The sequence below is a fragment of the Galleria mellonella genome, unplaced genomic scaffold (assembly GCF_026898425.1).
Source record: "Galleria mellonella isolate WM207_F2 unplaced genomic scaffold, CSIRO_AGI_GalMel_v1 utg133, whole genome shotgun sequence".
Lineage (NCBI taxonomy): Eukaryota > Metazoa > Arthropoda > Insecta > Lepidoptera > Pyralidae > Galleria > Galleria mellonella.
Window position 1 is genome coordinate 1,582,907 of NW_026441990.1, and position 27,584 is coordinate 1,610,490.

General features: G+C 32.3%; 1 protein-coding gene across 6 annotated transcripts in view; it reads left to right on the forward strand.

Annotated features, from left to right (window-relative positions):
- Positions 1–27,584, forward strand: part of LOC113511153 (focal adhesion kinase 1) — a 181,705-nt gene that overhangs the window by 96,510 nt on the left and 57,611 nt on the right. The window contains exon 1 of one of the 6 annotated variants that reach the window (XM_052903161.1): positions 17,232–17,381. The exons of 4 other annotated variants lie outside the window; for them this stretch is intronic. The gene's annotated coding sequence lies outside the window, so the exon portion shown is untranslated. Of the gene's footprint in view, positions 1–17,231; positions 17,481–27,584 lie in introns of those variants that run through there. One more of the 6 variants, XM_052903160.1, reaches the window with a different exon arrangement.

Here is a 27,584-nt window from a genome sequence, read left to right on the forward strand (position 1 = left end):
AAAATTAGTACCTACATAAAGTTATAATTATAAATAGCATTAAACATTATTAACAGTATTAAACATTGATCTTTCCTTACTACGTCACAAAATATGGTTCTCTTCACATGCTAACTGATTTACCACAATGGTATCAAATTTAAATTATATCAAATAGACATTAAATGGATTCTCCATATGTCAGCCAGATTTTATATATATATATATATATATATATATATATATATATATATATATATATATATATATATATATATATATATATATATATATATATATATATATATATATATATATATATATATATTCTAATATAAAATAGTAAAAACGTTAAATTATCTGTATGATTAAAGTTCCTTATAATCTTGTAATCCTAGAATTATATTTAATAATAAACAACCGATACAGTATTTATCGACTCTCGGCCCAACACTAGTGTTGTGTAATGGCCGCGGCACGCGATACGTTATCCGCGCAGCATCCGCCCGCCCACGTGCCCACACTCAAATTATAATGATTATGCTCTCCCTTCGACGCACTTAGCGACATTTAAAATTATTAATATTTTAGTGATTTCAAATTGTCCTGATCAATTCATCATCACATTTCAAATGATGATGGGCATCTCCATATTATAAGTTAGTATTATATATTGCCTTTTTTTATATTGTCGTGTACATGCCACTCGTCCTGGAGGTAAGAATTGGTTTTGCCAACTCTTATTGGCTAAAATTAGACGGTATTCCGCCTTTTAACTATACTGCCTGGACCATGGGTAGGCTTTCGCGTTCTACAGTAATACCGGCGGCAATGACCTATTTAGACACTCTGTACTAATATTATACACTTGGAGAAAGGGATTGTTAGCATTGGTAGTCTAAAAATCCCATTGCTAGCAATATTGCAATTATAGTATATACTATAAAACCATTGCGAAGGTACAATTAGGATGGTGAAAGCTTCATATTATTTCAATCAAGCGGTTTCATATACTTTCTTATTTCCAGATTTACTTGTATATGATTTGTTATACTAGTCGCCATCTATTATCCAACATGAAGAGGCGTGCTGTTTGATACATTGTATAATTACACCTTCATCACATCTATTGACTGCGTAACTGCCGATAAAAAGGGCAAGGAGATTTTATTTATCGTGTGTGGGTTTTGTGGGCGCCGCGTCTGACGGATTGCGACTTCTGACAAATATGATGACAGTTCGTCGATTGTTGGGACATCAAAGGCCTTTTGTCGGATCTTTATCGTTATCTTGAATGTCTCGACTTCACATTTCTCTGACCATATTTGAATGCAACATAGTTCTTCATAGTGCTTCATAGTTCGAAATTCATTGTGATTATAACTGCTAAATAATCTGACATATCTCTGTTGGCTGTTTTTTAAAAGACTTCCAGAAAAATTTTGTTCTCAATTCGTCTGAATTTTTTGAGGCAGTATTACGTGATTACGTCGCCACTACTGAAAAAGTTTTAACAATTAATTCAAATTCAAATGATCTTTATTCAAATAGACTTGTTTACAAGCTCATTTAAACCGTCATCTTTTATGATTCTACTGAGAAGAATCCGCAAGTCATTTGTTACTTTTTTAAATTTGTTTCTGTTAACATTCTGTATGTTAATAAATGTACTACATCTAAAATAACATGGTCGTTTAAAAGCCTGTTTCTGCAATAGATAGGATTTACCCTCGTATTGGTCCCATTTGAATTTTGTGACGATTGAAACTGATGGTTTTGTTTGCAAAGCGAAAAACTACTTCTAGTGTGCTGATTACTTGTAGCCAAGTCTAAATGTATCTACAAAATAAGCCCTTATAGGGGCATCTACAAAATAACTTGACGTTTATTTATGTGCGTTTTTTCGATGGTAATAATAACGACCTTAAACGGTGTAAATGATTACGTCAGTTTGATGTCCATCCAATGTTACTTCGATTTGATCTCAATTTTGTTTCGTCAAAAGTTGGCCCATTGATAGATATCTCTGAGAATTTGTATTTGTTGTACAATTCTACCCAAACTCACGACTGCATAAAACGATACGAAGTGCATTCATAAGGTCCAAGCCGTTGACTCTTATCTAATTGACGTGCAGAATAGAGGTATCGGGTTCCGTAATTTGATTATCGAGTAAACCTCAAAGCGAAACTTTGAGACCTGTTGTATATTTGATCGGAAACGTAAACTGACTTGCAGATTTGTTGGCGTGTTTGATTAAAATTGACAGAGTTTGAAATTGTGTATCTATTGTGGTCGTGATATCGATGAACGAAGTTAAAACAGTTATATGTTAAAATGGATCTCTATTACGTATATCATATTCGACGTATGTTCAAGCGTATTCACATGTGTGAAACATAAAAAGGCAATAAAGCTGAAGCCTTTTACGACCTGCGTAGACAAAGTACATATAGGCCGTGGACAAAATCGTTTGTGCATTTCATGTTTGCCTAGTATTCGCAAGCTTTTAAATTCGACGACAGATAGTCCTAAATGTAGACCAGCTATAATAAAACCCCTAAAATTGTTGTAGCACGCAATTTTATAGGTTTTGTTATGGTTGGACACGCACATGTGAAGATGGCTTCCACAAAGGTAAATGTTGTCTGCGATAAATTCTCCATCGTTTATATGTTTTAATCAAATGATGGTATTAAGGAAAGTGGCTGATTTCAATAGTAATTATTTTAACATACGTGGAAACGAAAGTAGAAATATAAGACCTGACTGGCTGGATCCGGGTTCTAGTTTTCTTTAAAAAAGTTTATAGGTCATAAAATGGTACGAACTCACCTTGACTGCAGATTTGGCGTAGGTGGTATACGCTTAGGATGTACCAGGTTTTAGGAAGCCACCCCACGTGAATATCACAATGTCACCAATATATTTTAATTTACTCATATAAAATCACACTATATATATAAGGTATGTAATCACTCATGATACTTAGAAGCAATCAATAGGGAATGTCCAGGGGGTTCAGGAATTCTCCACACTGTTGGTATATTGTTGATCAAGGTAGGCGGAAAGACAGCAACTCGTACAGTGTTTCGCTGTAGACGTAGACTGAACCGATCATTTTGTCTGTTCGTCTCAAGTCAGGGGATTCGGTAGAATATAATGCGATTGGAGGGTATTACAATATTTGTAAGGATGTGACTTTCTTAAACAGTTGGTAAAAACACTGAACCTGTTTGTACATAGTGTGAAGATCCATCATTAACCTACCATGGTATACTACAGAGATAAAATTGAAGAAACATCAAGCTCAGCGAGAAATTATCTAGCACAATAGGTGCGTGGGTGTACATATCCTGTAGGTGCATTTGACTGCATTGCCGTTTGGAAAGCAAATTATGTACTATACGTCTAGAATGTATATGAATATATACAAATGCGCAGACATCCATATTCAGAAGGCGTATTTATAGAGTATAGGGTAGAGCAGATGTGTCATCTACGCTCAAAAATGTTCTTTAAATTACACAAAAATAAAACTAATAATTTAATGTGACATAAACACAAAACCTGTAACATGTTATAATGTTATTGATGTTTCTCAAACACAAAGCATGCTGTTGTTGTATCAGCCGTTAATTGTCCACTGCTGAACATAGCCTCCCCCATGAGTGAGATTTTAGCAGTAGTTGCCATGTTTGGCAGGCGGGTTGGCAAGCGCAGTTTCGCTTTTGGCGATGTTTTAAAACGGACACTGTTGCCTATCTCTCCACATAAGACAATCATCTCTTATCATCTTTCCCCAATAATCATCCCTTAGTCGCCTCTAACGATGCCCACGTGAAAGGAAAGGGTGCTCTATTCTATGCCGGGACCTACACAGCTAAAGTATGTTGTAATTGCCTCTTAATATAAGAACATTCAGACCACTAGTGTTATTGTATTGAAATGCTTAACTGTATCTTATATTCGTGATACAATAAATAAAAAAATAAAAAAAATGCACAAAAATCATTAATCGGTCACCAAAACTACGTCTTTTAATTGATCAATTTAAAATATATAAAAGAAATAGAATTAATGTTCAAAATATCTTCATTTTTATTTTCGTATTATTTTCAACTTATAAACAATTTCAAAAATGAAAGCAATTGCCTTTAAATTAGGACGAACAATGGAAGGGGTTTATTCAGTAAGAAATTCGCAAAATTTGACAACAGCCTGATAATGCTATTTGAAATTCCATTTTAAGATGGCATTCGTTCAATGGCAACCATTTTATTAATTTAGGAATTTTAAATTCTAACGTAAAAGAAATTGGAACTGGTTATAATTTTGTTCATGAAAAACTTGGAATATTTTTTTAAACGTAATTCCTATAATAGAAAGATATCGAATGATACTAATCATGACGTTGTTTAAATATTTAATATCAATTTTCCTTCCAATAGGATTTACAGTAAAATCGAGACTTTTTTATATGTATTTTTTTATTTGCCGGAGGCAATAGGTTTTTCTAATAATTTGAGATTATGTGTCCGCAAAAAATATCAGCTCCTAAAGTTACAAAATTAAAAAACAACCAACACTGGAGTGAAAACAATCCATTTAAAAAAAAAAATATTAATTTATTTTAAACTAACTTTTTGACTGCTACTTCGTACGTTTTTGTTTGTTAACTCATAATTCCATCAGTTCTAAGCTGATTTGGATTTTTTTCTAAAAGTATATACTTACAGATTGGTTCCTTAGAAATTTTATCAAAATCGGTTTAGTAATTTTTAAATCAAAATAACTACTTTTGTGACACAATCTTTAATTATTTAAATTAAGTGTAATTTAATGATAAAATTGGAATGATATCCCCACCGGCCGCTATCATATACACTTGCGGGGTATGGGCAAGGGTGAGATTTAGATTAAGCCAGATCAATTGGTCCATCGTGACGAATTTACTGGAAAGCAACTGCGATAGCCCTCTTTGAATTAGATTTACCAAATTTTAGTTCTTTGAATTAAAATTTACAAGTAGTAAGTTTATACAGATAGTTGGTGGGTTGGATGTTAAATTAATTTTCTTGTCATGCATTCCTTTCATATCAATTGTGAAAAACGTACTTAATCCTACGCTTTATAATCACAATTTTAGAAAACACCGCTTTGGATATATGTAAATAATTTTGAATCTTATTTGTAACCGCATAGCGTCTAATAATATAAATTGGATGATATTTTTGAAAGTGCACTTCAGTGCATTTTATTATAAACTCTGTACTTACTGAGTAAGGTTTATAATATAGTGACGATAGTTTCCACCATCTGCCTGAATTAAGATAAGCAAACGCGAATGCCTACTAATAGAATTTACATAATTGTCTAGTGATGCGATATTGTAATGGAGCTCGTCTAATCGAATTCCGACCATTATAGCTGTCGTGTTGCACATGGTTTACAAAATGTCAAACGTACCCATACATACAGATAAATACGTTGTGTTCAATTTATTGTATCAATTCTGCTTCATTTAGGACTAGATGGCGCTTTAACGTACGGATACATCCAGTCATAGATAAAAAAAATTAATCCCCTTATTTATAAAAACGTCAAATCTCTCATAAATATATTTTAGCTATTAAACTGTTTTGTCTTTTTCTTTTGTATTGAATTCCCAATTTGAATAAAAGTGACAAAACAGTGTAATAGTTAAAATAGATTTGTAGGTTTTAGTTTTTATAAATAAGGGGTAATACTTGTTTTCTTTTTTCTTTGGTCTCTGTTAGGTTAATCTCCATATGGACCTAGAAATAATCGTGAATGAATGATAGATAGATAGATAGATAATCTTAATTACCAGTAATAATATTAAAAAAAAAATCAACAATAAAAAGAAAAGAAAAAAAAAACAATTTTTGAGTGATTATACTTTCTTGTTAAAACTGCCCATAATTTTACCAATGATCTTTAAGCTAGGATACATTGTGTTATGAGCAATTAGGTAATAAATATCTGGGGGCACAACCCAAAATACACATGAGGGGGGGGGAGGGGTTGTTTGCAATGAAGTTTGACAGCCCCATTGCTAGCAATATGACCTATTAGGTCGACCTCCACGTGGTTCCCCCTGGAAACCATCGTGAACAATTCTTGTTGAATTCGTCACGATGGGCTAACTGACCTATTTCATCCTCAAATATAATCTTTCACTGGTGCCCCGCCGGTGTATACCGATAGCACGGGTAGGGTTACCATTCCATTATCACCCATAAAAAAAAACCCAGAACACACAGTTTTTTATTTGAATTATACAATATAAGCAGTAAATGAACACGAACAGTATAGAAAAAGTGTGGGAGATTTCTAGAGAATTCGTCGCGATGGGCCAATTGACCTGACTTTATCCTCACCTATCATCAAGCGGGGCAGCATAGCCATGCTTTTTTTATCCCAAAAAAAGTACCTAACTACCTACACATTCATAACAAGCTATGATAAAACGAACCGTTCAATGCCTAAGTGGCCGCAGAATCTTCTCAGAATTGAATTCATATCGTTGGAAACAATAAACGCGTGGGTAGGTACGCTTCGAGGCTCGGCCCTAAATTTATGTATACCACCGAATATTTGCACTCGACTCGAGTATGATTTGTTGAAAGAGTTCATTTAATAAGACACTTTTATTGCTCCTTATTATATATCCTAGTGAGCTTGTGTGCGTCATTATAAAAGGTGGACTTTAAGACTTACGAACGATAGAAGTTCTGAATTTGTCTGTATAATTTTCATTGAAAATATTTTGTAACATTCATAATAATAAGATTGTTCCACAAAAAAACCGATTTTTTTTTATACCACTGAGGTGACAAACAAGCATACGGCCCACCTGCAATACCAGAGGTATTACGCGTGCGTTGCCGACCCTGAAGAAACCTCTTTACCCCCCTTTTGAAGAACCCCACGCTGTAGTCTTTGTGACAAAAACAGGTTTTGTCACAATTGATTTTGATTTAAAAACTAAACTACTAAACTGATTTTGATAAAATTTCTATAGATATATCTTTATCATTAGATTATGGATATACTTACAGATTAGTTCAATCTGTAAGTATATCCTTTCAGATAAAATAAATAATACAAACAAAAAATACAACAAAATTGAAAGCTTCTTTCTTTTTGAAATCTATTAAAAGTAAATATAGTTTTTTTTTTATACAACTTAGAATGGCAAACAAGCTGACGGCCCACCTGATGGAAAGTGGTAATCGTCGCCTATAGACATGAGCAGTACCATGGACATAACAGAGTATACTGTTTCGCCCATGATACCCCCCATGCGTTGCCTTTCCAGAGAATTCAGGTGTTATTCCTCTGTACCCAGAAAATTCGCGCCATATACCACCCTTCAAACCGAAACACAGCCATGCAAATACAACTGCTTCACGGTTGAAACACGAATGGGACAGACGTACCCATGAAATCGACTTGTGTACAAAGTCTCCCTCTGGTAAAAACTAAATTAGGTTGTCGATTTCACTACGGGAATAAATCCTGTTGACTGCAAAATGGATCATTTTAGTCATGGTTCAAATTGTAACATAATGTTACAATTTCTATAAATGTATTATATTTTGCAACAGTGGCAACACTTCAATAGTTACTTATCATCCTTGTATGAGAGGCATTGCTACGGCTGGCCCACTGCCAGCTACGGCCAATTTTATTAAAACCTCCATAAGTACAGTTTCGCGAAGCATGTTGCACATGTGCTTTGTTAAGCGCTAACTAGTTATTAGCTGTATATTTGGTCTTTTGTGAGTTATTTCGTTTTACAAGAGACTTCAAAAAAGGAGGAGATTCTCAATTCGAATGTTTTTTTTATGTTTGTTACCTCTTAACTCCGTCAGTTATGAAATGATGTGGACAATTCTTTTATTGTCTAAAAATATAGACTTTTAGATTGATCCCATAGAAATTTTATAAAAATCGATTTAGTACATTAAGTTTTAATTCAAAATAACTGGGGTTTCCACGATTAAAGTTGGATTTCATTTGTAACATAATCTTATGTGCAGACTTTTTGTCATGCTTTTATATTTTTTTAAGTCGATTGAAAAACAATAAATACATACAAAGTATTGTTTTATTTATATCTATGTAGAAATTAAATACTTTCATAAAATTAGCTTTAAACTAAGTCCAGAAAGTAGTATGGTGCAGGCAGCAAATTATGGGTAAATAGTGATAAACAGTGTAACGCATAATTATTAAACTTACTGAACTATGATTAAAATAAAAATTTTATTTTCCCACGAAAGTGACGCATAAGGAAACAAAACATAACTATTTCAGATCAACACAAGTGTACAAATATTTTACAACTTAATTATATTGAAGTGATAAAATAATAATTAAGGAATAAAAAATAAATTAATTTAAGTAAAGAAGTATGTTAAAAAAAATGTATATAATATGTATGATAAGTTTATAACCTTGTTCGTTATTATTCAAATATAAGACTTCGCCATATTCCGTAGTCGGGTTGCCGTATATGGAAACCGAACGCTGACACTACAAATTAACTCTTGATTTGATATCAGCTGTACGACCGGTATAAAATTATTGTTAACTATAAAAATACCACACAACAAAATAATAATACGTTATTGATCCAATACTTGTTTTTACTTTTTATAGAATACGACTATTGTGATTACCCTAAAGCTTTTTCTCTACAATTTTAACATATTTGAGGAACTAATGGACTCCAACTATACATCTTGGTTGAAATTTTGTATTTTTTGTTGAAAAAAATCAAGGCTGAAGAAAGGAGTCTTATGTTATTATGCCTTTTTTTTTATATTTCCTTTGTACAGTACAAAAGTCGATTTCATGAGTATCTCTGTGTCATTCGTGTTTTTGCTACTAAACAGCCGTGCTTGCATGACTGTGTTTCGATTTGAAAGTAGGGTACGACAGTGAAATTACAGGGTACATCTTAGTCCTCAGTAGGATGAGATGGCTGTTCATTTACAACTTTATATCAGGTATTCTATCAGCTTGTTAGCAAATAAAACTCGTTTTCATATTGATCATGTTAAAATAGTAAGAATTGTTTAACAATACTTTTTATAAATTACAAATTAAACGTAAAACTACGGCAACTTTTATTCTTTTTGTTCTTCTTTCACTTTCTTTTTTGTTTTTTTCTTTTCTGCCTGTTTCATTCATCATCATACTGTTTATTTGGAATCCGCTCTCCTAGTAGTCCTGTACCCACATCATACGGTTATGAGTCTATTGTACATCGTATTGTATGTGTATATATATATATATATATATATATATATATATATATATATTGTATATATATATATATTTACTAGTATGAAATCCTGTTAAATATATCAGAATTATTAAAAATTGCTCGCTTACAATTATTAAATATTACTTATATGTGTAAAGCAGTCATATCACAACAAACATGCCATTAATTAAATTTATGGACTTGTTCCTTGATTCACGAATTACTAGGAAAATGATGAGTAGTTTATATTTGTTTATTTTAACTCTATAAATGATGTTGAACGCTAAGTAATGTACAGATTCCTTAGTTGTATATGTTTTCGTTAAAATATTATGTTAATTGAAATCTTACTTTACAATTTTTTATTTTGTTTCTAAAGTTAAATACATAATAACGGAGTGATGATGTTACGAATAAACATATGATTTAAGTTCTATTGCTTATTTAAAAGAAAAGAGTTGTCCATAAGAGGCGGCAATAAGGTCTATCAGATATTTTTTTATATATATATATATATATATATATATATATATTAATTTTTTTTTATTAATCTCGTAAAGTTTGGACGAAAGACATTGTTAGTTATGGGATCTGGCGGTCCCATTGTTAGAAATATTGCTAACTAACTACTAGGTTAATTAATATTTTAATATACATTTAAAAAAAAAATAGTAACACCATTTCTCATGCAAAAAGTGTGTTGAAACTGAAAACAGATAATAAATGGCCAAAACAATTGTGATACATTAGAATATTGAGCTCAATAACTAGACTCATATTTATATAAGTAAGTAATAAATCGGTATATAATATTTTATATCTATATATTGAGTTCTTCTGGACATTGATGACCACCCATTGCGATATCGCCCATACAAGTCGGATATCTATATTCATTACGAGCGAGTTCTTCTTTTCGATATTATATATTGGATAACTGAAAATTAATATATCTGTTATTGGACCAGTATATATATATATATATATATATATATATATATATATATATATATATATATATATATATATATATATATATATATATATATATATATTGTAATTATAATGTATAGATGTTGTTACATATTATCCACCTTTAGGAAGTTAGGACACACTTATACGGCTTTCAAAGATTTTCAAAAGTAGTATAAGTGTATTCTAAATTCATAAATACGAATTCCGAAACTCTAATAGTCTCCAGCATCAACAGAATAACTAGACTACCTTTCCATACATTTCCCTTAAAAGCAAAATAGTAATATACCGGTTGATCGGAGCAATTTCAATATAAATGGATGAGGTTATTTATAGTCCAATCAGCTCGTATGCAAATGTTTCAGGCACTACGGTGTATTCTAGTTATGGTCATTGTGATAGAAGCTGGTATTAGTATATAATTGTTTTCCGTGACAAGTTATTTATTTACCAGAGGGAAACTTTGTACAAAGTTCGTTTGCTTGGGTACCTCTGTCCCATTAGTGTTTCTACAGTGAAGCAGTTGTGTTTGTAGGCTGTGTTTCGGTTTGAAGGGTGGGATATGGCAGTGAACTTATAGGCTACAGAGGAATAATACCATAGTCCTCAGGAATGGCAACGCATTGTGGGTATCATGGACGAAACAGTATACTCTGTTACGCCCATGGTGCTGCTCATGTCTATAGGCGACGGTTACTCCTTTTCATGAGGTGGACTGTCAGTTTGTTTGTTATTCTAAGTTGCATAAAAAAAGAGAAACATGCTTATTGTTTCATTTAAGGATATATAACCATAGTTATCCAATCACACAAGGTATTGGCAAACAAGCTGACTGCTCGCTTGATGAACAGTAGCAACCCTCGCCTTTGCAGTCGCCTACCACATCATACCATATCAGCCGTTAACTGTCTACTGCTCGTATATGCTTCCGCCATAAGAGGGATTATTCCAGTAGTTGCCACGCTTGGCAAGCGAGTTGGCAAACGCAGTTAGGCTTTGGCAATGTTTGATGATGAGGGACGCTGCTGCCCATGTTTCGACCATTAAGTTCCCTTAGTCACCTTTACGACGCTCACGGAAAAGTAAGGGGTGATTCATTCTATGCCGAAACCACACGGCACTATTGCTTACACATATAAACAATACCCTTATTCATAGAATACTATCACAGAATACACTATGAAGCTCCATTATGTATTGCTACTCCTGAGGACTGAGATGTTATGCTTCTGTCTCCCGTAATTTCACTGTCATGTGAAGTCAGATTCTATCCATTGAACCGAAACATTGCTGAAGCTGCTTTGTGTTAAGAGTGAGATTTTTCTCAAAATATTTTTTCAAGAATTCTTAATATTGCCTTATTAAGGGTTCTTCTCAACAGATAACAACTTTCCGAACTCTGCATTAATAAAAAATGATGATTTAAAAGTGCTTGTAAACAAGTCTATTTGAATAAAGTTGATTTGAATTTGAATCAGTTTTTTTTTTCTGAGCAGTAATTATTTTGTAAAGTATTATTCCTACTTTTTTTTTTAAATATGAGTAGTTTTTGTAATATTATAAATATTTCTGTGTACAAATGCATGGACAAGAATGAGAGTGCATTGCGTTTATGGTGGTCTTGTTTGTTAATGAATCCTATGATGGAGTTATGGTGTGTAATCATTACCATAGTACATAAAGCGTTGATTTTAAACTGTAATATTATAAATCTTTGATTACCTTGATATTTTTTTTTAACAAAACTGTCTGTAATACAGTTACAAGTTCATTTGTTTTGCTAACATATATTTTCGATGTTTTTAACTGATTTCCAAAATGGTGGGGTTTTCAATTCATTCTACATTTGTATTATTTCGGTAATTTATTCAATTATGCCGCCAATTCTGCAGCGAATGAAGTTATGATTGAAGCTGCCATTTTTTGTCTTTACTTGTTGTAAATTCTCACGACTACAGTCAATAATATGAACTTAATAAAGCTTAACGTGTACTTACGCTAAGGCCATATAACTATTGGTTCGGAAACCCAGTCACGATTTATTCTCACGATCTGTCTGTATTGGATATGCGTTTGTATTATATATCTATCTATGGTTGTATACGGTAAACAAACATATGTTTAATGCGGTGGAAAGTAAACATGAATGATAGCATGGCAACCACAATATATACTGTGACGTCTGTGGGATGCTATTCCCGAAAGAGTATTGAGCAAGGTTATTCCTCCGTTCATACCATATAATTACACACACCAACTTAAAATTAGTACGTGATAAACATAAGAATAAAATCTATCTATTGCAAAAATAACTTATGTTAATATGTTTAAAATTTACGAATTTACCATATTTAGTGTAAAACGTACTTATAAATTTAATGTCAGAAATGATGACTGTACCAGTATAGTTTTTAACGAAATTTACTGAAAATATAAAGAATAATAATAATTTACCCGATCACAAGACTGTTTTTTTTTATATAACTTATAATGGCAAACAAGCTGACGGCCCACCTGATAGAAAGTAGTAATCGTCGCCTATAGACATGAGCAGTACCATGGACATAACAGAGTATACTGTCTCGCCCGTGATACTCCCCATGCGTTGCCATTCCTGAGGACTCAGGTGTTATTCCTCTGTACCCTGTAAATTCAGGCCATATCCCACCCTTCAAACTGAAACACAGCCATGCAAACACAACTGCTTCACGGTTAAAACACGAATGGGACAGAGGTACCCAAGCAGACGACTTTTGTACAAAGTCTCCCTCGGTTTCATTAACAGACTATGTATCTAGTTTTATACTTATGTTTACATTGGATGGTGTTCAAATATCAAATTTAGTGGGTCAGTTATCGCTATCAGTATCGTAAGAATACCTACAAGATAAATGCGCGCGCGTCGATCCACGTTCTTATTTTATATTTTATAAATTAAAGTTTATCATAAACGATTTAACAATCCTAAACTAAGTGATATTTGTTATTTATATATATATATATTTATTTGCTTATATATGTAATTTTAGTTTGTATGTATATCAATAATTAGTAGTATCGCATTTTAGTATTCTGACACTTCCCTATGGTTGACTGGGAGAGAATACTTTGAGCTTTAAGTCCGCCATGTACACATACCATATATGTATTTATGAATAAATAAATAAAAATATTTTTTATAAAACTGAATGACTGAAAGACATAAGAAACTTGATCTAAATAGGAAATTTCGACCTTGTTCCATTAATTTTAAACCTGTAATTAGACTTCTGTTTTGTGTATAGATATAGATATACATTTCATAGTCATATTTCCATTAGTATAGTGGCTTCCGTTTTATTAGTAACCGTATGCGTACTTAGATTGTACCTTATGAGTTTACTTCCTTATGCGTAAATAAATGACTGACGGACTGATTGTTTGTGACCGCAACTTCTATCATAATAAAGATATTCCACAAAAAATACAGACTTCAATTGTGGCAAAACCTGTTATTTTGATTTCAAAGCCAAACTACTTAATCGATTTTTATAAAAATTTTATGCAACAAATATATATATGGACCAAACTGAAACTACATTCCTTAAGATAAAAAAGTGTTTTTTTTTTTTCAAATCGGTTTACAATTGATAAAGGTATGAGGTGAAAACATTAAAAAATACTACTGAATTGAGAATCTCCATCTTTTTGAAGTCGGTTAAAAACCCAGTACCTAATAAGTTGAAGGTAATAATTTTAATTAAATTGTAATACTATTTGTTTCAAATTGTTAGTACAACATTTATAACTTTAAAAATTTTTTATTAAAAATTTCATGGTGATTATATGACAAAAAATAAACTAAAAAATTTTTTAGCGTATTCATTATTTAAAATGAATAATTTTTAAATTAAATTATTTATATCATATACAACTATCTCAATATTTATATATAAATATAGACGTATATTATCTAACATTTTGTGCATATCGCTTGATAAGGCAACGAAAATTATCACTTTATCGATAAAGAAGAGTTCACGAGACTCTTTGCATTAGATAAAGACAGATACAAATGTAATAATAGTTTGGCTAACGCCTCATATTCACTCCCTATTTCATAACGCAACGTAATATCAAAAGTAAACTGACCTATTTTTCTTGTCTGCATTGTACAGCATTAAAAGTCAATATAGAAATTTTATTATGAGTTACTAGCACTTCCCTAACGTATCAACAGATCATAAACCTCGCATTCTCAGCGTCGGGGTCTCATAAACTACACAACTATAATATTTCCGTTATTATATCAGCCGTTTACTGTCCACTGCTGATAGGCCTTCCCTATAATGGAGGTTTTGCCAGTAGTTGCCACGTTGGGCAGGCGGGTTGGCAACAGTTAGACTTTGGTTATATTTTAAGAAAGACATTGCTACCCCATCCCTTGACCATTAATTTCTCTTAGTCACCTTTTACCCATGAGTAAGGAAGGGATGGTCCACTCTATGCCGGGTCACATGGCATAATCAGACCGCCCGAAGAAGTCGATGTCTGTATAAAAAAAAATCTCCCATATTTAAGAAAAAATAATAGACATGAAGGTTCTTAGTAAGACCAATAGATAAAAAATTTCATCTGTCTGTGTGTATTCCGGCATCACGCAAAAAAATCTGCATCAAGTGCGGTTTTCCTGGAGGTTTGTAAAACCTGATGCTTGTTTTTCTTGATACACGATCTACAATTAGTTGGTTTATTTCATTAGTTTCCAAACAAAAAGCCAATAACAAATATTCTGAGTATTCTGAGTTATTTTAATTTGCTAAAATAGTAATTGTTACTATTATTACTATTTATATAATCACAATAAAATACATCGATGAACGACTAGATGTTTCCTACAGACAGAACGCGAAGTCGTGTGTCTACAAATTGATTTGCTCCGCAACCGCGCTATTTTGCTCTATAAATAATATTAATACGGGACCAATACAAATTAATTATCAAAATCTTTTCAAAATTGATGACCTAATGGCGTAATGTAATTAAAAAAAACTTAGACGGCTTTAGAAATATTTCTTTTTGGCACTTTAAAATAATAATTAAAATATTATGCTACATTGTTTGTGTATTCTATTAATAGAATAAATGAGAAAGTTTGTAATGATGGATAGATGGATGGATGTCTGTTGCTCTTTCAGCAAAAACGAATGAATGAATTTTAATAATATTTGATACACGGGTTGGTTATATCTTAACTTAGCACAATGAATAAAGATATTTTGAATTTGAATTTAGCACATAACATACCTTGTATTGATTCATGCAGGTGAAACCGCGGGATTTAGCTAGTTTTTAATATTTGAGAAACTTTTTTCGGGTTTCATAAGATGGTTGCTGAGGTAGAAATAATAGTTCATTAGGTAATTTCTAACAAATTTGAACACCTCATTTCACGCCGTTGACCAACTTCAAGGTTAATATTCGAGACAACAATATAATGTATAAATGTTGATACGTATGCGAACATAATCAATATAACCTATTATGTTATGTAGACACACCCTGATTCATTTACATACGTCCTTCACAAAGCAAAGCCGAACTATTATTAAATAATTAAAAACTGTACTTATGTGGGCACTTGTTACTTATTCGTATATACTACCACAGGCGTGGTTACTATATTCTGACTTTTAATTCAGTGCAATAAATTTACATTTATATGTCTATTTTTTTTACATTAAATCTGTTGAAACCAGACCAGATGACTTTACTTCACAGAAAGTTTAACTATAAGAATTGCTTTGTTGTGAAAGTACAAAGCTATTCGTGAAAAAGAAAAAATATTTCTATCACATTATTCTATATGCCTGTTTTGAAATAATTTTAGAAATAAAAGCAAAACACTGTAATAAAAAAATGTCCTCAATGGGTTCATCATTATCGTCACCATCGTCATATCAACCAATAACTGTCCACTGTTGAACATCCTTATGTTATCCCCCTTGGGGTTCTGCCGGTAGTTGTCACGCTTGGCAAGTGGGTTGGCAGGCTTTGATAATGTTTCAAGAGACACTGGTACCCATCCCTTGACTATTATATTCCCTTAGCCTCCCTTTCCCTTCCTCGCCCCCATCCCTTTTCGTTCCCTTCACCTCTTACAATCCTACAGAAAAGGGTTAAAATTTCTCAAAACATTAATATATTTTATTTTCAGAGTGAATTGAACTGAACGTCTTAAGTGAACATACTTTCATTGGAATATGTAGGTGCGATGGCATTATTTTGTAAAATGTCATTTTGTGTTGTAATTTTATTGATTCAAATTGAAAGTCTAAACTTTATGCTCTCTTCCAGAGGGCGTCAGGTACCTTCGCCATCTGATGCTTCTAGAACTCTCCCACAATAGTCCACTTATGAGTTTACGTGCGACATTGCTCAGTTGAACGAACTTTCTTCTATTAATTACAAAGTAATAAATTTTCATCACAATCCCTAATATTAAGAGGAAAGATGGAATTCTCTTGTAAACGTCTAATTAACCAACCGTCAACCGCTTGTAAACTTGTGTTGTTAATCACATTTAATTCATGGTGTTTCCACGCTTATAAATTCAAATACCTTTTATGAGGTAAGCCCGCCCTTGTTGCACGATTTGTTATTTAAAAATGCCTCATAAAACACGCGTTGATACGACAGCCTAAATATAAACGATGCTTACAGCTGCTACACATGCCATTAATGCCTTATACGAAGATGACATTTCATAAAGAGCCGCATTTTTATATTATATTTATTCGGTTAATGTTTTGTAAATCGTCCTTGACTAACAGAACCTTGCGAAATTACGCCCCCGCGACACCTCAGATCAATTATCCAACTTTCTGACACTATCCTCTTCTGTCTCTAGGAAGTTATAGATGTGTGAATAGGATAGACAATTAAAGTGAATGATGCTTACGCCGAAGTGGCAAAGTTCTGTCTCCAGCCAGTCTCAGGCCGCTGCGCGCGCGGCGCGGTCTGCACGATAATCCGGCGCGTTGGTTTCGACATTTCAAATTTTAAATTAACGACGCGAACGTTCCGATTTCAAATTTTTATGAAAACAATAACGATCTTAAACCTCTTCCGTGTTTATTTGTGAATGGTGGAAATGGTTTTTTTTAAAGCTTAAAGCTTTTTTAATCTTTGTCAGTTATGATCCTCAAACCAACTTGATTAACTCATTAGTCACCTGTTTTTTACGGTACAATGCCTTTCTGTTAAGTTAAACTGCGATTTATATTTTTTTTATTTCCTAGTGTTATATAGTCTCAGTCATATAATTAATCATATGCATCATTCGCTTTCTAGCATATTATAAACAACAAATTTATCCAGTCACTTTGTACACCTTTATTGTGAATCTCTATTTTAAGTTCAGTCATAATTATATCATTTCCATTAAGTAATATAGTAGAAATCTGATATACTATAATACTTAATAAATAACTAACTACCTATAAATTGCCTGTAACATAACTTTTTTATGTCAAGGTAGATTATTAACTATTTTTGCTTACTATTCCGAGAAATCTAAAACAAATTTTATAAAGACAAACACATGAACTTACAGCGTTCTTTGTGTCGCCTGTAGCTTCTACATAGTAGCCGGAAATAGATACGAGATCGTTTACTGGTAGTACAGATGTGTCCCCTGCTGAAACAGACATTCTGTAATAGAAAGTAGTAAAACTCACTAATGGATATAAACAATAACAAAGTGCTTTACTTCCCTAATAGAAAACTATTATTGTGATCGTGTCATCGTAAACTCGAGGAAGATGATGTATTGTCAATTTATTGATCTCTATTGAACACTTTTGTTATTTTACAGTCATATTAAGTTGTTCACACGTTAGTGTACTGATATTTTACTAGTCATTACTGTGAATGAATGATCTATACTATTTACTATAGAAAAAGATAAAAATTCAATTGATCATCAATTACATCTTACTAATATACTTTATGTCTTCTTATTTTTTTACACTTTGTTTGTATTACTTAAATTATTTTTTTTTTTAACAATAAGAAAGAAATTGTATAATTATAATAATAAATGCTACACAATCTCACCAATTACCTAATTGCTCATGATACAACGTATTTAGGAACCAGACATTGAACACCTGAGAGCACAACTAAAAACACTCAGAGTAGTCGTTTTAAAAAAAAAAAGTTTCCTAAATTAACATTGTTTTGAAATTTTAAAAATAACTGATGTAGGAATGACGAAACATACAAAGTATAAATGGAAGGATACAGACAGTTACACAAATAGATGCAAACTGATATTTAACGATCACATAGATCTGTCTAAAGAAGAAATAAAGAATTATCCAATTGTTCGTAAAGACGTGAAGCGAATATTAAAGTGGATGAAGCACGAGATATACTCATTAACTCTAGTTGTCTCAAATAAGAAACTTGGAGTTCATGTAGAAATATGCGATTTGATGTAAAAACATTTTCTTATTATAGCAGCTCAACAAGTGATTACACAACTTCTGCAAGGACAGGGTCTGTGGGGTCTATGAAAGTGGGAAAAGATAGAGGAAGCTGTTCTCTCTGTAATTAGCCGGAACAAAAGTGGTTTTTCATGCTGTGAGCGAGAGATGGACTCTATGTATGTATTTAGTGTGTGAATGTGATGGTTTCATACAAGTTTAAGAAACAATAGATAAAAATAATTATAATATAGAAACTACGTACATACAACATGAACAAGACAGAGCAAAACAATTTAATAATTAATGAACAAAATCTGAATATAAAAATAGAAAAATAAAATACATTGAAAAATCGAAAGAGTTTGCTACGCTATGTTTGCAAAACCAAACTATTTGGGCTAATAAATACTCCAAGATCTTTTAAGAAGCTTATCCAAAGCAAAAAAAATATTCTAATTTAAAGACCTTCTGATTTATAACTGTTATAATTACATCTCAATATTTCACTCGTCCTACAACTTTCATTTTTATTGCTAAAGCAAATTTTTTTCCCATAAGTACCCACTCATTCCTGTCCACCAATACAGGAATGTAATCTTCACTGTGATCTTAATTTTACTACATTATTCTCGGCAATTAAAAGAGGCAAAGTTTTCAATTCACTATTTGAATGCGATCTAACATCATTATTTTTTATAGTTTATATTACTACGCATAGTATGTCTGTGTCATTTAATGACAATCACTTTCCCTATTTTTTAATTATGAATATATATAAGATTAACTTTTGTATTTAATTAAAGAGTGAAACTTCACTGAAGTTAACATAACACTTAGCTGAAATCTTGATGTGCTAAAACTAATTAATCAAAAGTTCCCTGTTAAAAAAACTAAGTCCAAAAAATATTTGAACATAATGAAAATATTTTAACTTTAGTAATATGGTGTGAGAAATTAAATAAAACAACACATGAGAATTTGAACGAAGGTCTTAATATCTATATAAGGTAGAATTACACGACATGAAACCAAATTAGGCAAGGTATCGCTAATAAATGACAAATTTTAATTATTCCTTACAAATTTTAGTGTCAATTCCTTTTAAATATTCTTTATTCAGATATATTTAATCATCACCATCAATAACATATTTCATTGGTGTAAAATAATATATTACTAACGATTCAAGCCTTTTACGATGAGTCTTTATTGGAGCTAAGACCTATCGAGAACTGCCAGCAAATTTTTTCATAAAAATAACATTGTCCTTTTATATGGTGTCATCGTTTTCAAAATACAGTCGTGGTGTAACTTTAGGCACATTTTGATCGGGTTTATTCTGTTTACAAGAATGTATTGTAGTTTTTGGTAAAGTGCTTTAAATTTTTATTTATATAACATGTATTATGTGTAGGAGTCAGAAATTGTCTTATGTTCAAGAACGGAATATCAATAAATTTTAGGTACTCCGTATATTTTCAACCGATGACATAATGTTTAAATAGTGATAGAAGAAATTATAAAATTGAGCTTTGTAACTTTTCAGTTTGTGCATGTATGGAAGGCCAGGAACTATAACGTTCTCTGTTTGATCTCGGTTTGGTAAGTAAAATATTTCGAGATTCATTGTAATTAGATCGGAACTGGACTGAACTGAAGTATGAATTAGGATCTATTTTGAAACGCACATTTCTCTAAATCTATGTCTCAAATTAAAATTTCATTTTGATATTATAGTGAAATCTTTATTGTAATTTTAGTTTATGGTGGTCTATAAAAAAAGCGATTTCTCGAAACCATTAAATTAAAGTTTTAAATTAAGAGATAGCAATAGAGCAATCGTGCTCAGAATCGGTCCCATTGTTTCTTACATAACAATTTTAACAAACCGTGACGAATAGTGTGAATCTGGCTTCATATCTACTACACTACATATCTACATATAAACTGATAGATACCCGATGTTCATCATGGTATTATTATCATCATCATCATACCAGACGTTAACAGTCCCCTGCTAAACATAGGCTTTTCCCATTAGAGGGAGGTTTTGCCAGTAATTGCCACGCTTGACAAAAGGGTTGGCAATCGGAATTAGTTTGTGATGTTTTAAGAAGAACCCAGCTGCCCACCCCTCGACCATTAAATTCACTTATTCACCTTTTACAACACGTTCGCACACTAAGTTCGTCGTGTATCTTCTGTCAATTATCAATCATTTATAATTCATAACTTATAATAGCAATACTGTCGACTAAAAATCTAGTGTGCTATTAAAACCGTAAAACGTATATAAAATAAATCTTTCGTTTTTTTTTTTAAATTATAAATTTATGACCCTCCTACGTCTTTATATAAAGTTTATATTAATTTAACGTATACTCGTATATTGCTATAAAGTTACATAGATCAGGATTATAAACGAACTTGACGACAAATTTTCGTTTTGGTCGTTGGATTTTCTATAATCCTAAAACTAGAATGTTCTATTCATTGTAGAAAGTATCCGCTATTTGCAGTACAACGTATTTTGACATAAATCCTTATCTACCCGCAATATCGCAACACAGTCTATTTATAACCAATGGAAAAGTGGTCAGTGACAACGTCGTTAACGGGATAGTTTCATCGTTCCAATTAACTGATGGTATTTGCATCTCGCTCTATCTATTTTCGTTCTGTATGAGCCATAAAGAATATGCCGCCGGTTGTCTCGTTTTTTACTCATATTTTATGCGCGTACGCACGATCAGGCGCCGTGTTGTTAAACAAATCGAGACGGACCACTTTCAGACAACTGACTCATGCTTACTCTAGGTTTAAACTTAGAAACTAACTGGAGTCAAACTAAAGAATCACATTACGTAAAATATGAAAGAACACGTAAGATGTTCTAAAAATTTCACATATGACGAAAGTAAGGAAGTCATTTCAGATGTTTTTGATGATGTCACTTTTTATTGGCCTTGAATAAATAACTGAATAAAGTGTTCAATATAATAAATTTTATAAGATATGTAAACCTTGTTACAAATTGAAAGTTTTATGTAATCTACCAAAATAAATTCTAAATAGAGCAACTAATAAATTTTATATTCGTGCAATAAAGTAATAAATTAACAATAACTGAATGGTCTATTCTGTAACACAGTGTTTAATCGTTCTACTGGGTTCGATTATAAGTCCGGTCAGTGAAATAAATTTGACTTAGAATGTCCTTGTAAGTGTAGCTTTCTTTAAAAATGTTTATATACAAAATGTAAATGATATGTGTCCAAAATATACGTTACATTTATTTGTTTATTATTTATAAACTATATCGTTATGGGAAAGCTTTAACAGAATTGCCCAATATTATTATTACTTTTGATAATTAAATTATTAAGTACAAACAATCACACCAATCTCTTAGTCCTCAAACTGTATATGTATATGATGAATTAGAAAGAGTTCGTTACCTAAATTTGTCCGACCGAGAATCGAATTTTGCACTTCATTACGTAAAACAAATGTGCACCACGACGGTTGTCGAATAAATCTGTATAATTATTTTTATTATATATGTATGTATTGTAGAAAATTAATGATGAACATGAGAAGTCTTGTCAATCAGCCTTCATGTTTACCATAAATCACGATAACGGAGGTGAAAGGTTGGTCAAATAAAAAAGGACGAATATTTGTGTATTTTTATATGTAAATAATATATACATTCTCATTAAAATGCTTGAAAGTCGGGTTTGACCAGTTTGCATTTGACCATCTCAGTATGCAAGAATGGGTTAAAGAAACTCAATATTTACGAACTATGTCGCATAATTAAACGGTAACCAATATAAGATGATCATAACGTAATAAAAATAAATATGTCACACGTAATGTCTTTTAAAAATATTAGATTTTTTCTTTATTGCTTTTTTATATGTGGTAATTTATTTTAAGTCTAACTTCAGTTTACCATTAAATCTGAATTAGGAAGGACCCTATTTCTTTTGCAAAGTGTATGTTGTTATGATCTGAAAGGCAATGTTGTCCAATTCTGACACCAGTCTTCAGAAATGGTATGGACTCGACACGGTTGGACAGGATAAATGTATATACATACTTATATATATCTGATGAGGCTTGATAATGTAGTCGAATTGGACTTATTTATCCTATATAACTACAATTAAAAACTTTATACGATATAAGTTTCTATTTAAATATGGTTCTTAGATTATTCTTCTACAGTTTAAACTACAGTATTATGACCCTAGAGGGTGATACAAAATAATTTTATTTTTGTATTTCCATAACACACGTTTCGTACGTTACGTTCCACAGTCTATTAAGAATAAAAACACAAAATTTCACTTTATCATGTCCTCATAACAGAAACCTACATTTCTCTTTCTGTAACATCTAAAATTTCATGTCCAATTCAGAAAATTACAGGCCATGTAACTCTGACTCGTTCTGTCAGTTTTAATAGTGCAATTAGAGATGCGAATAGTGATGTGATTCGGTCGATTTTAATGATATCGATTGCAATTCGATTTTCTAATTTGAGTCTGTCATAAATTACTGATTGGATATTTCATTTACACGTTGCCGAGGTGGTTTGGTACAAGTATTTAGAGATTTCTGTCTTTTGCACTGATCAGTAGTGACTTTACCTTCTAGTCGCCTCTCTAATCTGATGGAAACGGGATGCCTGAACAAATGCACCTCCAACTATAAAAAAAAATCTGGTGGATGAAATAGAGTGATGAAACTATTTATTATTATTATTATTAGGTATACATTATACTCTTTCATCTTCAATACATGCCTACCCATTATGGATACAATAACAAAAGTAATTAAGTACTAATATCGGTCTCTCCTACCTATTTGTGCATATTTTTTGGTAATATAAAAAACCTCACTGAATTTATTAAAGAAATAGCCAAGTTCAAAGCGACTAACTGGATAAGTAAAGGAGCCCAAGTTATACTTGAGTTTCTACTTACTGAAGTGAATTGAGCTATTTGAGAGAATCTACTGGAGTAATTTCATTTGTAGTTCAAAGTAAATAAATTTTACTTTCCTGGTTAAACTAAGTACTGTGAACTATAAAATACAGGTTCATATAAACTTCTCGGATCTAAGTCAAGAACGAGTATGATCGAATACTCACAGAATTATTTGATCGATTAACAATTAAAGTTTTAAGATTGTGTCTGGAGCAGCTGGGAATGTGGTTGTGGTTAAATAAAGTCACGGATTAAATCCTCGTTCGAGCTAGTCTAGTGAAAGTATTTATATTAACCAAGACTGTGCCAGGTATTGTCTCATAATACTGGATATCCTAGTTTTAAGACTATTAAGGTAAAAATGAAACGGTAATCTCTCCTGTGCTATTGGTATACGCTGGCGGGGTGCTAGTAAAGATGATAAATGAGAATAAAAACCGATGAGTTGATCTCTCGTGACGAATTTAACGATAATTAACCACGATGGTTTCCAGGAGGAACCGCATGATGGTCGACATGATACGGTTGCTAGCAATAGGGCTGTTAGATCCCATTACTGACAATCCCTTTTTCCTCGCTGTTGTGTATTATATACTTATATACTGGTTTAGGTGATATATAATAAATTTATACTTTAATAATATAAATGTGACGGTGAGTTTGGTTGTTACCTCTGGGTGCTTTAATGACCCAACCAATTTGTATGAATTTAAATGTACATTTAGTAGTATTTAGTATTAAATCTTCTTATGTTCTTGCACAGTCTACTTCTTATCTCGATTAATTATTAAACATATCCCAGTTACGCGAAAAAAGTTGCAGATTAAAACTAGTATTAAAATAAATTCTATTTGTGCATACAGCTAATGTAGTCACATCACTACTTCCCATGTCGTTGCTCCCATTACTAGGTACTGTAGCGTTCCATTAACTAAATTGCGCCAACTAAGTTTTTAGTTATATCTTTGTTTACCGCGTCTACTAAGTTTGTTTTGATATATAAGTTTATAAAAACCGTAGAGCATTGAAATACTAATTGATTCAGTATTATTTTACAGTATCACAAAATATAATATTTGAAATGAGACATCGAATGTTGCTATCTCATGGACTCGCTAGCGATAACGATTCCTTCGATGGATTCGTTTGCCACTTGTGTCTTGTCTTGTGCCAGAATCTCTATCTACGGGTACATTTTCATGGCCTGGCAATATGTGTAAATAGAGGTCCTGTCAATGTATATATTTATTTCTGTCAGTTAATTAACTAACTTTAAATTTCACAATAATTATCTTGTTTTATATCGACGTCAATAATATCGTTCGTTATGGTCCAAATTTAATGATTTTACTATAATCATTTAATTTTTTTAGTACAATATTAATTTGTTTAAAATAGCAAGTGCTAAATGATTCTTTTTTATATTGGGTTTACTTTCTTTTTCTTAATTCTGTCAGAAAGACTTTGATTTTTTTTTTTATTTTGTATTAATGTAAATTATATAATACAAAGTATATAAAATCAATTTTATTTACCATACTATTTGAAGTTTATGGAGTCTTGTTTCTATGACGTGTCTAGTCATCAGTCAGAGACGTTACAGTCTGCCCCTAAGTTTTAATCATTCTTTTGTATCGGTGCCAAATCGTGTCTAGTATATTTTATGGTTTCTTTGTTTGTAGTAACATTTTATATTTCAATATCTTTACCTATATTATAAACTTGCTTTCTGCCCACTATTTTGTATGCGTGGATTTCTGAAGTAGGAAAATCAATGAAATAGACAACTTCTAGAAAGTTTTTGAAGATAAAACACATACCATATTTTAAGTTAGGAACACAACTTTGAAAACTGCATCCAATATGGTGCGGGAATAAACGTACAGACAGATAAAATTTCTAAAAATGTTTAAGTTTATATTGCTCTTATTGAGATCCCTCACATTCGTCATCATCATCATACCAGCCCTTAACTGTTCACTGCTGAATATAAGGCTCTCCCTTAGGGGGTTTTGCCAGTAGTAATTAAATTGGCAATTAAATTGGTAACCGCAGTTAGGCTTTAGAGATGTTTTAAGAGGGACGCTGCAGTCCATCCGCCCTACCTTAGTCTATTCTTGAGACACCCACGGAAAAGGAAGGGGTGGCATATTCTATGCCGGGACCACGCGCCCAAATATAATCTATGTACTACTAAGGCGAGGCGAGTAAGGGAACTTTATGGTCGAGGGATAGGCAAGTGTCCCATTTTAAACATCACCAAAGCCTAAAAAAATACTACTGCGCCAATGTTGTTTGCAAAGCTGTATTCCTGAAGGTCTGACTTAAAACCTAATGTATGTTTTATTTTAATACGCTATCTAAAAGCGGTTACCAACTACCAAAATCCTCATGAACGAAGATATGGGGAAAAACTAATGTCTATACATTAGCTTATATAAGTATTTAGCAGTTTAAATACTTTACTAAATAATACAAAAGAAATTTAACACATACTAAATAGTGATTAATTCGTGCAAGCACAATCCTTACTTGCTAATATTATAAATGTGAAAGTGAGTTTATTTAATAGCGCCTCAACAATCGATTAATTAATCATTATGAAATTGTTAATGTATGATAATGGAATGGTTACCCCGTTTGCGCTATTGGTATACACTGGCGGGGTACCAGTGAGTGATGATAGATGATGATAAAGCAGGTCAGTTGGCCCATTGTAATGAATTCAATAATAAATCAATCACGATGGTTCCCATAGGGAACTGCGTGGAGGTCGACCTGATACGGTATATTGCTAACAATAGGATTGCTAAACTCCATTACTTACAACCCCTTCTCCCCTCAATTATGAAATTTGGTATACACGTACTATTTAGGATTGAGAAGAACAATTTTTTATGCAGGTCAGTAAACATATCTAGGGGGGAAAGGGATTGTTAGTAATGGAGACTGAGAATCCCATTGCTAGCACTATACCCAACCAGGTCGACCTCCTCGCGGTTCTCCCTAGAAACTATCATGGTTAATTCCTGATGAATTTATCATGATGGGCTAACTGGCCTGTTTTCATTCTCATCTATCACCCTTCACTGGTGCTCCGCCAACGTATCCCGTTAGCGCAGGCGGGGGTACCATACCATTTTCACCCATCAAAAAAAAAAGTATACATATCTCAGTCACGTGGACGAAGTCACGAGTAAAAGCTAGTGAAATATAAATGAAGTCAGCCATAGACAATTTAATTATTTGTACGCGTAAGCGAACGTTTGTTTAGTCTGTGTCTATGACGTCATTGCTGCGGCAAACGACATGATAATGAGTTATTTGGGAATAGTAGCAAATTTATGGGATACTCAATGTGATGTAGAGCTTATATTTTGTTACGGTTGCTAAATTACAATTTGTTATGGCATATGAGCTGATGGGAAATGGTAATCGTCGTCTATAAACAGGTGTTATTAGATACGCTGTATCTCCCATGATAATTATCCTTTATTCGTTTACATTTTTAAGAACTTACATTTAAGAGTTTACAAGGTACAGAGGAATAACACCCGAGTCCCCAGGAATGGCAACGCATGGGGGGTATAATGGGCGAAACAGTATACTCTGTTATGTCCATAGTACTGTTCATGTCTATAGGCGTCGGTTACCACTTTCCATCAGGTGGGCCGTCAGCTTGTTTGCCATTCTAAGTTATATAAAAAAAACTAGTTTTATGATAACCAATTTTATGCGTCTTCGATTTCATTATATATTTTAGAATTCATAATACATGATAATTTAGGGACGCAGTTTATTTTAACAGTTCAGTTTTATCAAATTCAGTTTAGCCCTGAAAACTAACCAGACCGACTTACT